Source organism: Notolepis coatsorum, assembly GCF_963971535.1.
Source record: "Notolepis coatsorum genome assembly, chromosome: 10".
NCBI classification, from domain to species: Eukaryota; Metazoa; Chordata; class Actinopteri; order Aulopiformes; family Paralepididae; genus Notolepis; species Notolepis coatsorum.
The window spans coordinates 88,885,128-88,899,654 of NC_140174.1; the positions used below are offsets into that span (position 1 = coordinate 88,885,128).

The 14,527-nt window shown below is 47.3% G+C and overlaps 1 protein-coding gene across 4 annotated transcripts in view; it reads right to left on the bottom strand.

Moving 5' to 3' along the window:
* The window catches only part of smtnb (smoothelin b), a 161,737-nt gene that overhangs the window by 66,870 nt on the left and 80,340 nt on the right, over positions 1 to 14,527 (bottom strand). Inside the window, exon 1 of one of the 4 annotated variants that reach the window (XM_084322578.1) lies at positions 5,945 to 6,054. The exons of the other annotated variants lie outside the window; for them this stretch is intronic. The gene's annotated coding sequence lies outside the window, so the exon portion shown is untranslated. Of the gene's footprint in view, positions 1 to 5,944; positions 6,055 to 14,527 lie in introns of those variants that run through there. 4 annotated transcript variants of the gene reach the window in all.

Here is a 14,527-nt window from a genome sequence, read left to right on the forward strand (position 1 = left end):
CTCAACACAGGTCTATATCAGTGTACCTGGTGGTCTCTACTCAACACACAGGTCTATATCAGTGTACCTGGTGGTCTCTACTCAACACACAGGTCTATATCAGTGTACCTGGTGGTCTCTACTCAACACAGGTCTATCAGTGTACCTGGTGGTCTCTACTCAACACACAGGTCTATATCAGTGTACCTGGTGGTCTCTACTCAACACAGGTCTATATCAGTGTACCTGGTGGTCTCTACTCAACACACAGGTCTATATCAGTGTACCTGGTGGTCTCTACTCAACACACAGGTCTATATCAGTGTACCTGGTGGTCTCTACTCAACACACAGGTCTATATCAGTGTACCTGGTGGTCTCTACTCAACACACAGGTCTATATCAGTGTACCTGGTGGTCTCTACTCAACACAGGTCTATATCAGTGTACCTGGTGGTCTCTACTCAACACACAGGTCTATATCAGTGTACCTGGTGGTCTCTACTCAACACACAGGTCTATATCAGTGTACCTGGTGGTCTCTACTCAACACAGGTCTATATCAGTGTACCTGGTGGACTCTACTCAACACACAGGTCTATATCAGTGTACCTGGTGGTCTCTACTCAACACAGGTCTATATCAGTGTACCTGGTGGTCTCTACTCAACACACAGGTCTATATCAGTGTACCTGGTGGTCTCTACTCAACACAGGTCTATATCAGTGTACCTGGTGGTCTCTACTCAACACACAGGTCTATCAGTGTACCTGGTGGTCTCTACTCAACACACAGGTCTATATCAGTGTACCTGGTGGTCTCTACTCAACACACAGGTCTATATCAGTGTACCTGGTGGTCTCTACTCAACACAGGTCTATATCAGTGTACCTGGTGGTCTCTACTCAACACAGGTCTATATCAGTGTACCTGGTGGTCTCTACTCAACACACAGGTCTATATCAGTGTACCTGGTGGTCTCTACTCAACACACAGGTCTATATCAGTGTACCTGGTGGTCTCTACTCAACACACAGGTCTATATCAGTGTACCTGGTGGTCTCTACTCTACACACAGGTCTATATCAGTGTACCTGGTGGTCTCTACTCAACACAGGTCTATATCAGTGTACCTGGTGGTCTCTACTCAACACAGGTCTATATCAGTGTACCTGGTGGTCTCTACTCAACACAGGTCTATATCAGTGTACCTGGTGGTCTCTACTCAACACACAGGTCTATATCAGTGTACCTGGTGGTCTCTACTCAACACACAGGTCTATATCAGTGTACCTGGTGGTCTCTACTCAACACAGGTCTATATCAGTGTACCTGGTGGTCTCTACTCAACACAGGTCTATATCAGTGTACCTGGTGGTCTCTACTCAACACACAGGTCTATATCAGTGTACCTGGTGGTCTCTACTCAACACACAGGTCTATATCAGTGTACCTGGTGGTCTCTACTCAACACACAGGTCTATATCAGTGTACCTGGTGGTCTCTACTCAACACACAGGTCTATATCAGTGTACCTGGTGGTCTCTACTCAACACACAGGTCTATATCAGTGTACCTGGTGGTCTCTACTCAACACACAGGTCTATATCAGTGTACCTGGTGGTCTCTACTCAACACACAGGTCTATATCAGTGTACCTGGTGGTCTCTACTCAACACACATAGGTCTATATCAGTGTACCTGGTGGTCTCTACTCTACACACAGGTCTATATCAGTGTACCTGGTGGTCTCTACTCAACACAGGTCTATATCAGTGTACCTGGTGGTCTCTACTCAACACACAGGTCTATATCAGTGTACCTGGTGGTCTCTACTCAACACACAGGTCTATCAGTGTACCTGGTGGTCTCTACTCAACACACACAGGTCTATATCAGTGTACCTGGTGGTCTCTACTCAACACACAGGTCTATATCAGTGTACCTGGTGGTCTCTACTCAACACAGGTCTATATCAGTGTACCTGGTGGTCTCTACTCAACACACAGGTCTATATCAGTGTACCTGGTGGTCTCTACTCAACACAGGTCTATATCAGTGTACCTGGTGGTCTCTACTCAACACACAGGTCTATATCAGTGTACCTGGTGGTCTCTACTCAACACAGGTCTATATCAGTGTACCTGGTGGTCTCTACTCAACACAGGTCTATATCAGTGTACCTGGTGGTCTCTACTCAACACAGGTCTATATCAGTGTACCTGGTGGTCTCTACTCAACACACAGGTCTATATCAGTGTACCTGGTGGTCTCTACTCAACACACAGGTCTATATCAGTGTACCTGGTGGTCTCTACTCAACACAGGTCTATATCAGTGTACCTGGTGGTCTCTACTCAACACACAGGTCTATATCAGTGTACCTGGTGGTCTCTACTCAACACAGGTCTATATCAGTGTACCTGGTGGTCTCTACTCAACACACAGGTCTATATCAGTGTACCTGGTGGTCTCTACTCAACACACAGGTCTATATCAGTGTACCTGGTGGTCTCTACTCAACACAGGTCTATATCAGTGTACCTGGTGGTCTCTACTCAACACACAGGTCTATATCAGTGTACCTGGTGGTCTCTACTCAACACAGGTCTATATCAGTGTACCTGGTGGTCTCTACTCAACACACAGGTCTATATCAGTGTACCTGGTGGTCTCTACTCAACACACAGGTCTATATCAGTGTACCTGGTGGTCTCTACTCAACACACAGGTCTATATCAGTGTACCTGGTGGTCTCTACTCAACACAGGTCTATATCAGTGTACCTGGTGGTCTCTACTCAACACACAGGTCTATATCAGTGTACCTGGTGGTCTCTACTCAACACAGGTCTATATCAGTGTACCTGGTGGTCTCTACTCAACACAGGTCTATCAGTGTACCACTACCTGGTGGTCTCTACTCAACACACAGGTCTATATCAGTGTACCTGGTGGTCTCTACTCAACACAGGTCTATATCAGTGTACCTGGTGGTCTCTACTCAACACACAGGTCTATATCAGTGTACCTGGTGGTCTCTACTCAACACACAGGTCTATATCAGTGTACCTGGTGGTCTCTACTCAACACACAGGTCTATATCAGTGTACCTGGTGGTCTCTACTCAACACACAGGTCTATATCAGTGTACCTGGTGGTCTCTACTCAACACACAGGTCTATATCAGTGTACCTGGTGGTCTCTACTCAACACAGGTCTATATCAGTGTACCTGGTGGTCTCTACTCAACACACATAGGTCTATATCAGTGTACCTGGTGGTCTCTACTCAACACACATAGGTAATAATCGATATCGATTGATAATAAAGAAATATCAACAACATTTTGTGACCTGCAACAGGGCCGTTTTAAAACCAGAGACAGTGGACAGACTTGTCTTTCTTGCCTGCAACTTAAAATAATGGCTTTGCTTGTCCAAAATGATACTGACCAAATTGAGATTTATTTTTCTCTTGTCCATTTATTTTGTTTGCTTTCTAATTTAAAATACAGTTTGAAACAGTCTGTACACAGTAGGCTATGTGTGTTAGCAGAGCTAGTCTCCAGTCGTGAGTTACGGTGCACATGTGCGGTGGTTTGTCCACCAAAAAAGCACCAAAAGATAGAAAAGAAACTAGCAGAGCCAGAACTATTCAACTCCCCTGGAGCCACAGCTAGCAGAGAAGCCTACTTTCGCTTTCAAACCAGCTGCAGCCTGGACACGGGCAAATACTGCGGCATGGTCATGCTGGACCTACAAAAGGCCTTCGACACTGTCAATCACACCCTTCTGATTGACAAGCTAAAAGCAATTGGTTTTGATAGTCTATCAGTGAGCTGGATACAATCGTACCTGGAGGGGAGAGAACAGAGGGTAGAGGTAAACGGTACTCTATCCCCCCCCCCTCACAGTGAGCTGTGGTGTTCCACAAGGAAGCATAATAGGACCGCTACTGTTCCTAATTTATGCAAATGACATGTCATCAGCTTGTGACTGCAACTTGTTCCTGTTTGCGGACAATTCAGCCCTGCTGGTCTCTGACAAGAACAAGTTACAGGTTGAAAAAACCCTCAGCTCGGAACTAGGCAAAAACTGCATATGGCTCGCCGATAAACTATTATTACACATGGGCAAAACAGAGTCCATTCTCTTCGGTTCAAATAACAAACTCAGCAAGACCGACGGCTTCTCAGTTACAGTGGGTGACAATATTGTCACAAGGAAAGATGAAATTACCTACCTGGGTTCCATCCTAGAGGCTAATCTTTCCTGTGACAAAATGGCATCCAATGTAATAAAAAAAAGTCAACCAACGAACTCGATTCTTGTACTGGATCCTCTCTGGTAAACAAGAATACCCTGAAGACTCTGGCAGGAGCACTCATTCAAGGGTACTACTGTATGACTATGCTTGCACCTCATGGTACCAAAGCACCTCAAAGGCACTAAAAACCAAATTACAAACATCTCAAAACAAACTAGTCAGACTACTGCTTGACCCGACTCCTAGAACCCACCTCACCCCTGCCCACTTTGACAACCTAGGATGGCTTAGAGTAGACGACAGAGTACAGCAACTTGCAATGGGCCTGGTCTACAAGATACACTACACGACCAAGGTAGCCATGTACATGTCAAAATACTTCCCAAAGGTCAGTGAATACCACGATCACAACACCAGAGGGAGCTCCACAAATCATGTTAAACCCAGATTCGGCTCAAACAAGGGACTAAACACGCTTCGCAATTATGCCACATCAATGTGGAACGCCCTACCCAAAGCTGTAAAGGAATGTGAATCACTACCCACTTTCAAAAACACTCTCAAAGAACACCTATGGGAGACTGCAATTCGAAACTGGCCCCTACAAATGTCCTAACCCAGTTGTACAGTAAATGACCAAGTATGGCTTTGTCAGTATTCCAATGTACAGTGTGTCATCGTCCCCCCTACCCAACCCCCCTTCCCCCCACATCCAATGTACAGTCCCCCCACCCCCCCCCCCCCACCCCCGAGACCTGACCTGTAGGCGTCGCTGTCCACAACGCCAGATTCCCACCCGCCAGCTTTCCCACCCCCTAATACTGCCAATTGTATTAGTATGAACGGCCAGCCAAGCTGATAGCAACGCCGAGAGCTGGGCTCGAACCCAGCGTCTCCTGCGTTGGTGACTAGCGCAATCTCCGCTACGCCACCTGATCGCCTTAGTGCTGTAAAGTTTAAACCTTTTTAATTCTTAGACAAACGAAACACTTTGCTTTCATGAAATATTGTAAGCAGTCATTTGAGGCTTTATAAAAGCAGTACAATTAACACAAATCTGTCAGTGCCGAGTCCAACCTCATCGAGTCCGACCTCATCTTAAATAACAAACAGCATTGCTTGTTGTAGTTAACAAAGAGAGGCAGAGTTGATTTTGCACAAAAACATTTTTAAATCCAGCCCTATTTTTCGCATTCGAATCCTATGCCCATCGAACAAAGCTTCGAAGTATTTAAGACAGCCCTACTATCAGTATACCTGGTCTCTACTCAACACACATAGGTCTATCAGTGTACCTGGTCTCTACTCAACACACATAGGTCTATCAGTGTACCTGGTCTCTACTCAACACACCTAGCCTGCATGCACATGTAATAGCAACGAAACAGTCCAATGACAAGACAGGATAAAGCAATCGCATGCACTCCAGAACTAAATCACTGTACTCTTACGAGAGAAAACTATGATCTAAAACGTGGACGCTAGTTCACCTATTCCTCTTGACCCATTCCCAAGACAAGGAAGGTAAACAACAGAAAGGCATGCACATCTCACTCTTCATCCAGGAATATAGACTCTGATGAGGAAGGTTACGAGGAGGAACGTTCAGTGCTGAAGAGTCTAACAGAGTTGGAAGAGAGGAGAGCAAGGTCTGTGACAGACAGAGGAGATGAGAAGAGGCATGCTTATGCCATTTACCTGCTCTCTCTGGCTGCGCTGCCGTCTCTCCCTCTCCCTCTGCTAACCCTCTCGGAGTCAGGACGTCCTCTACTCTGCCTCTCAACTCCCTCAGCCACATCATACACACACACACTTACTTAAACACACACACACACCAACAGGCCACTCCCTGGCCTTGACTTCCCCTCCCTCCCATTCTCTCTCTCTCTCTCACTCTCTCTCTCTCTCTCTCTCTCTCTCTCATGGGGCTGACCCACTCCCCCTCCCACACACTCCTTTCTTACAGGTTAATGGGTTGCCTGGTTGACACATTAACTTCCGACTGATAGACTTTTTTCTTCTTCTCCCTTCAGAACCAACTCAATCTGAATTCAATCTAATATATATATATATATTAGAGGTGGGCATAGATTTTTTTTTAATCTAGATTAATCTATCTGCAATCCTGGATTTAATCTAGATTAATCTAGATTAAAATGGCTAAAAAAAAAAAAAAAAAAAAAAAACTGCTGAAGGCATTCAAAATATGTGTGTTCTACCCAAATAATGACCAGAAGTAAGTCCTTACTTTTTCTTTCCTCCTTATGTTTCTCAGGCCAGGTGGCCCATTACACCATGAGCCCATCTCCCGTTTCCAAAATGCATTACAGACTGTTTGAAAAAGCTGTTTTGCTATGATAATTGGTAATGAAATATCAAAATAATGTTCAATAAGATGTACTTGTGTTTAATAAGTTGTTTTATTCAGAAGTTAACACAAATAAATAATATTACCAGTACAGTACAGTATCTAGCACTCTCAGGAGCAAAACAGAAAGAATCATTTCAAACGGTGACATGGCTTGAATCAACTGCTCCAGTGGAGTTGCTCAGTGGCCAATGGTGTCAACTGTGGTTGTACTGGGCAGCTCCCAGGTGTGAATGGAACTGTGTGAATGTGAAGCAGGGCGTTCCTGAAAAAGAGCATCTGTGCTCAGCAAACCTACCCTGGGTAAATAAAGGTAAAAAAAAAAAAAAAAAAAAAAAATTAGATTAATGATTATATTATCGCGCGATACTAGTATAGCGTTAACGCAGCACGTTAACGCCGTTAACGGCTCAGCTCTAATATATATACACAAAGAGTATATTACTGGAGACGCCGACGGTGAGATGAGAAAATACCTTTGAGTTTAGAATTTTAGATTTCAAACCTTAAAAGAATACTACATGGTTCGAGTCCAGCTCTCGGTGTTGTTGCCACCAGCTTGGCTGGCCGTTCACACTAATACAATTGGCAGTATTAGGGGGTGGGGAAGCTGGCGGGTGGGGAAGCTGGCGGGTGGGAATCTGGCGTTGTGGACAGCGACGCCTACAGGTCAGGTCTCTGCGCTTGCTAAGCGGGGCAGGACTTGGTGGAGATAGCGTGCCCTCCCACGCGTTACACTTCACCAATGAGAGCCCTCGCTGCCAAGTGAAAAGACGTCACTGGCTGTCGGCGCACGTCTCGGAGGAAGCGTGCGATCGACTCGGGACAGCCCTTGTACCGACTCGTAGGAGAACATGCATACAGCAGCCAGGGAGGGGGGGGAATTGGCACAATGACTAATTGGGACGGGGAGAAAATCAGAGAAAAATCTGAAACAGAAAAAATTATTAATAAAAAAAATAATCTTCTTTTTTTTTGGTGCCACAGCGATGTTTGTCCAAGCCAACATTCTTTCAGCCATACATATAATTACAGTTTTGGGCAACGCATACATTATGCTTCCCTGCGTCTGGCCAGATGGAAACTTTTACCTCAGTTAGCCCCTCCATTCAACAGAGCGTCCATTAAAAAAGAAAACGCAAGTCATCAATAACCACCGGAGAGAGAGCTCTGGTGTCTGGCAAGAACACGATGTCAACAGCTTCAATTAACGACGAAACTCTGTAGAGACACGCCATGAGACGCGGGGTCTCGCGTTACCCGGAGGACAGTAGCGTTGCATGCGGCTAAACGAGTGTCTGCAGTAAGGCGGCGCCGGCGTACGTATGTAGTGTGTGAGTGTGAGTGTGGCTGCTATGGACCCCTATCTGGGACCTTCATCTGCCCCGGGACAATCGAGCGAAGCTCAAAGAGATCCGCTGCTGTGATCTGAATGGAAGGAGCCCTGCTGCCACTGGTTGCTGTTGTTTTTGGCCACGTCCCCAAACACTGCAGACTGATGCTGCTGGACCACAGCTGGCGGGCCGTCTGTCTGCGTCTGTCTCTACCCCCCCCCCCCCCCCTCCTCCTCCCTCCCCCACCTCCCTCCACCACCTCCCTCCTGTGGCTCCCTGACAGAACTCCTCCACCTCCCTCCCTCCACCACCTCCTGTGGCTCCCTGACAGAACTCCTCCACCTCCCTCCCTCCACCACCTCCCTCCTGTAGCTCCCTGACAGAACTCCTCCACCTCCCTCCCTCCACCACCTCCTGTGGCTCCCTGACAGAACTCCTCCACCTCCCTCCCTCCACCACCTCCCTCCTGTGGCTCCCTGACAGAACTCCTCCACCTCCCTCCCTCCACCACCTCCCTCGTGTGGCTCCCTGACAGACTCCTCCACCTCCCTCCCTCCCTCCACCACCTCCTGTGGCTCCCTGACAGAACTCCTCCACCTCCCTCCCTCCACCACCTCCCTCGTGTGGCTCCCTGACAGACTCCTCCACCTCCCTCCCTCCCTCCACCACCTCCTGTGGCTCCCTGACGGAACTCCTCCACCTCCCTCCCTCCACCACCTCCTGTGGCTCCCCGACAGAACTCCTCCACCTCCCTCCCTCCACCACCTCCCTCCTGTGGCTCCCTGACAGAACTCCTCCACCTCCCTCCCTCCCTCCACCACCTCCCTCCTGTGGCTCCCCGACAGAACTCCTCCACCTCCCTCCCTCCACCACCTCCTGTGGCTCCCTGACAGAACTCCTCCACCTCCCTCCCTCCACCACCTCCTGTGGCTCCCTGACAGAACTCCTCCACCTCCCTCCCTCCCTCCCTCCCTCCACCACCTCCTGTGGCTCCCTGACACAGCTCCTCCACCTCCCTCCCTCCACCACCTCCTGTGGCTCCCTGACACAGCTCCTCCACCTCCCTCCCTCCACCACCTCCCTCCTGTGGCTCCCTGACACAGCTCCTCCACCTCCCTCCCTCCCTCCCTCCCTCCCTCCACCACCTCCTGTGGCTCCCTGACACAGCTCCTCCACCAGCTGAGTGCTCAGGCGTCTTACAGGAAGTGAGGCCGATGGGCTCGTGTGTGTGTTTTGAGTGTCCCGCGACCCCCACTCTCCGGGGCTACTTCCGCTCTGAGGAGACTCCAAATACAACAGACACAAAAGGAGCACAATGGAGTCAGACTCTCAGTGAGCTCCGATAGACAATGGAACCGATACCTCGCAGACTGGGAGCCATTCACAGTTTCCTTTAGGTCAATGTGGTGGCAATGCCATTCATTTCTATGAACCAACGTTCTACTAAAGTTCCGTAAACCGACTCTGGCCATGTTGATCAAATAAAAAAAACGACCTACCTACTAGTACTATTTATTATACTAATATGTCTCTACTACTCAACACTGCAGCACCCAAGTTTCAACACTGTTTGACGAACATTGTTACTCAGCTGAAAGAGTTGTACCCTTCCTGCTGACTTGTTATACAGAACTTGGATTAAAAACGTCAGCTAAATGACAAAATGTAAAAACATTTAAATGACAAAAGCGGCTGCAGGGCACAAGTTCAGTAGAAATGACTGCATACAGTAGGAATTAACGTCAGTTTCTTCCAAAGAAGAAATCCGTCTTCGGAGGAAAACAAGAGCATGCACCAAAGTGGCAGCAGACAAACACTGATGAAACAACAGAGATAAGATTAAGATCTGTGGCCCTGTGGAGGCGTCTCACGCAGTTAAGCTGCTACACGTGAAGGAGATGCCGTGGAGAGATTAGCGCCCAATAGATGTCATTCATTCAGATGCTAAAACATCTATTCAAAAGGGGAGAACTTCGGTTCAACCCTGTGGTGGTGGTTGATTGATTGAAAACTTTAATTAACAGATTGCAGAATGGGTACAGTACAGTACAGCTCAATACACACAATTGTTAAGGGAATGCAGACCAGAGAAAGACTTTCGTCTTGTTTACATCAGGGTCCCCCATTTTCAACGCATAATGACAGAGCTATGGTACAGTGTTGAATGTGAGTCAAAAGCAGAACACCTCAACCTCCACTAGGGGGCCTGTCGACCAAGGACAATACAGTTTGACTGTAGTAATGGAGAGAGGAGAATGCAACAGAGGAGTGTGTGTGTGTGTGGGGGGGGGTCATACATTGAGGGAGAAAAAAATGTCCAGGGCTCAACAAGCGAATTCAATCTCAATGTAAATAAATTATGACATTACAACAATACAATCAAAATGTCTTTCTATCTCTATACATACACGCCGACCATCGAGGCCAAGTGTGTAAAATAACAGTCCTAACAAAAGAGGCTGTTCCCATCACGACTGCAGATTTACTGCCTTTACTTAAATCCCAGATTGTGAGTATATTCCCCCTCTCTCTCTCTCTCTCTCTCGCTCTCTCTCCACACAGCTCCTAGGCCAAAAATTAACAAGGAAAGAAAGAGAACACATTCCAGCTTCGTGGCAGCCAATGCATTCATATGTGCGTGTGTGTATGTGCGCGTGTGTGTCGTGAAGCCACACATGACCGACAGTCTGACTCAGTCACAATGCCTGTTGTTGTTTGAGGCTTTCTTCCATTGTGGCAGCAGAAAAGCCTCCATGGTCAGTGACTGCCATGCAGACTTGTACTCAACACCCACAGATTGGCCCTCGTTGCCTTTATTTTTTATTTTAGTTTTTTTAGTTTTTTACAAATGTTTGCAAGCTGCGACGCGGGGCTCTATTTTTGTCCATCTGGGTGCAAACGCGGGTCTGTGTTCAGAGCGCCGGAACGCGTGGGTGTGGCCAACTTCTTCTCTTTTCTTGTAATTTGGTGACCAGAGATACCAGAGCGCATCCACGGAGCAGGGTTGGAGTAGGAGGATTTATTGCCGTCTTTATGTATTTATGTCTTTGAAAAATCATGTAATTCTGTCCAATTGTGGGTGAAGTTGAACTTGATGACAGAGACCACACAGAACAACACGTTCAGAAGCGCTTCCAGTCTTCTAGTGACACTGATTACAAGGAGGACGAGGCGGGAGTCAAACACAACGTCAGAGAATCATGTCATGTTCACATCGCCTAGGATGTTCACAATCACATCTCCTAGGATGGTCACCATTAGTCTGTGTTCCCTTTATGTTTGCAAATGTATTTATTGTGTGCAAGTTGCAACATAGGGCTCAATTTTTGTGAATCTAGGTGCGAGCGCAAATGCAGGTCTATGTTCCGAGCTATGTTTATTCCCCCGTGTGTAATTTGGTGCCCAGAGACGCAAGCGCATCCATGGCGCAGCACGGAGGAATAAATTATTAGCAGCTGGAGTTGGGGCCGGTGTTCGATACGGCCAATCAAATCAGCTCCTCTCATTCCCTTTGAAAATAACTATATACGCCTGGCTACGTCACAATAACCTCAACCAAGGCCAGGGAGATCCAGTGGCAATATGTGCGCGTAGATAATTGAACCCTTGCACTGAAGATCCATATATGTCAGTTTTGAAATCTTTTGGACAGCCTGTGTATTTGCAGTTGTGATGTTAATCTAAATCACTTGGGAGTGTGAATGTGATACATGAAGAGAAACTGCTCAACCTTGAACGTCTTTAACTATGAGTGAACACAACACGCTAGCCTACCATCTTTAGATAATAACCTTTTTAAAACATTGTTCCTCTGAAAACCTAAAACAGACTTATATGGTTCTTTGTCTGTGGTACTCAATTATACATTAGGTTCTATCCGTGGCCATCAGATTATGAATGGATACTTCATTTTCGTATCAGACACCTATGGTCCATAGCCTATTGAAATTAGTAATTTTCATTCATTGGTTTATCATATTTAAGATTGCAAGCCATTTCTGAAGAAGGTGTGTTCACACTGAAACGTCATGATTTGAGGCTGCCAATACATTTAAAAAAGAACTTTGAGTACGTGCCTGGACTTGTTTCCCTATTCTTTATGTATAGTATCAGAGCTTACAGCACCCAGTGTCAAGTCAAGTGAGGTGAGCACATTCTACTACTTTTTTCAATCATATTTAAGAGCAATCCATGATCTCCTTTGACCCAAAAAAAAATACTTTTGATCAGAGGCAGCGCACAGATAGTTAATCTACAGGTTGGCCTCCATCTCCCGAAATGTAACATGACTCATGTCACTCATAGCCTATATAAATCTTTTCCAGGCAGACGGCAGCCTATAACAGTCCACATCCGACGTGACGGTCCTCTAGTCTTCCCCAAAGTCGCCCAGCAGACCCCTAAGGAAGACTCGGGTGTGCGGACTAATCGTGCTGCTAGAATATATATATATATAATTTTTTTTACTATGAGCAATAACCGCCTGTGCCTCTGTGTTCTGCTGTATATCATAGATGAGAAGACAGCGTGACCCCATAGCGTCTCTGGCTGTTCTACTTTTAATGAGATTTCTACAGTGTGAGGACTAGCCTACTCTCCTCAGTCCTCACGTGTCCTTTTCTCTTATTGCACGCTGTGCTCACAGCTACACTCCATTATCTCACTACACCTCAAGCCCCTGGTGCGTGACTCCCTCGACCCCCTGCAGTTTGCATACCAGGCAAACATCGGGGTGGAGGATGCCATCATCTACATGCTCCACAGAGCGTACACGCACCTGGAGAAGCCGCGCAGCTCAGTGAGGATCATGTTCTTTGATTTCTCCAGCGCCTTCAACACCATCCAGCCGTCACTGCTAGCGGAGAAGCTCTCTGCGATGCAGCTGGAGCACGGCTTGGTGGCCTGGATCAAGGACAGTCAGTCTGACGTACTGGTGAGCAACACCGGCGCCCCCCAGGGAACTGTGCTGTCACCCTTCCTCTTCACCCTCTACACCTCAGACTTCTGCCGCAACTCCAGCGGGTGCCACCTGCAGAAGTTCTCAGACGACTCCTCCATCGTAAGCTACATCACCGACGATGATGAGGAGGAGTACAGAGCCCTGGTGGAGAGCTTCGTGGGGTGGAGCGACAGCAACCACCTCCAACTCAACACCAGTAAGACCAAGGAGCTGGTGGTGGACTTCCGGAGGGGCAAGAAGAGGCCCCCCCCGATTCCCATCTCCATCCGAGGGGTGGATGTGGAGATGGTGGACTCATACAAGTTCCTTGGGGTACACCTGAACAATAAACTGGACTGGTCGGACAACACAGAGGCCCTCTACAGGAAGGGACAGAGCAGGCTGTTCTTCCTGAGGAGACTCAGGTCCTTCAATGTGTGCAACAAACTGCTGCAGTCTTTTTACCAGTCTGTTGTGGCCAGCATCCTCTTCTATGCTGTGGCATGCTGGGGAGGCTACATCAACTCAAGGGACACCAACAAGCTCAACAAGCTGGTGAGGAAGGCTAGCTCCGTGGTGGGAGTCGAGCTACCTAGACTTGAGGTGATGGTAGAGAGGGGGATGATAAGGAAGCTGGATGCCATCATGGAGAACCCCTACCACCCCCTCTACGACGAGCTAGTCAAGATGAGAAGCTCGTTCAGCCACAGACTCATCCCCCCCCCCCCGACACTCAACTAACCGCCTCGGACAGTCCTTCATACCAGCGGCCATCAGGCTCCACAACAGTGGGCAGCGACTAGCAGCCTCCAGGCCCCACAACAGGGGGCAGCGACAGCGACTGCTACCAGACATTGACCTGGGACTTATAGGAACCCAAGGGGGACAAAGTAGACTACCCTGGTACTTTGATTAATGTATACTCAGTAGATAGTAAATTATTATAACACTACCTCTTGCATACTGCACCTCATGTGACACTGAATAATGTGAATATTCCTCAGCTAGTCAGATAGTAAATTATATTGACCATATTGATCAAATTGTTTACACTGCCTGTGTTGTCTTTTACTACCTGTATACTGTGTTGTTTTACTACCTGTACCCCTCCCCCCCCATGCTGCTATGATGCCTGAATTTCCCCAAGGGGATCAATAAAGGAATATCTTATCTTAGGTTGAATAACTGTCATGGAATGCGGGTCACCGTGATGGTTTCCAAGCATAATAAAATGGGTATCAATTGATTCTGATCCACACGTGATTTAAATAACCCGGCGCGTAAAGCTCACCTGGCTTGTTGTGATTAACTGATTAACTGGTGAGAAGGTTCCACTCAGCTGACAGCTTTACTCCATAAGTGGGATGAAATGCACATCAGTCTGACATCAATAATAAACGGCTTGTTTGGGATTTGGACGCTCTCGCCAACTACTGTCACGAAAATATTTCACAGGCATCTGCGCTTAGACATGGGAGTGAGACAGATACCAACATTGTAGTGTGTGAGCGTATCTGTATCGACCCCCCCCCGCTACGCCATCCCACCCGTCTCAGCACAGACGGGTTCATGTTGACCCACGAAATTAGCAAATGGGCCCAAGCAAAAAAAAAGAAAAAACAAATTGCAAATATACACAC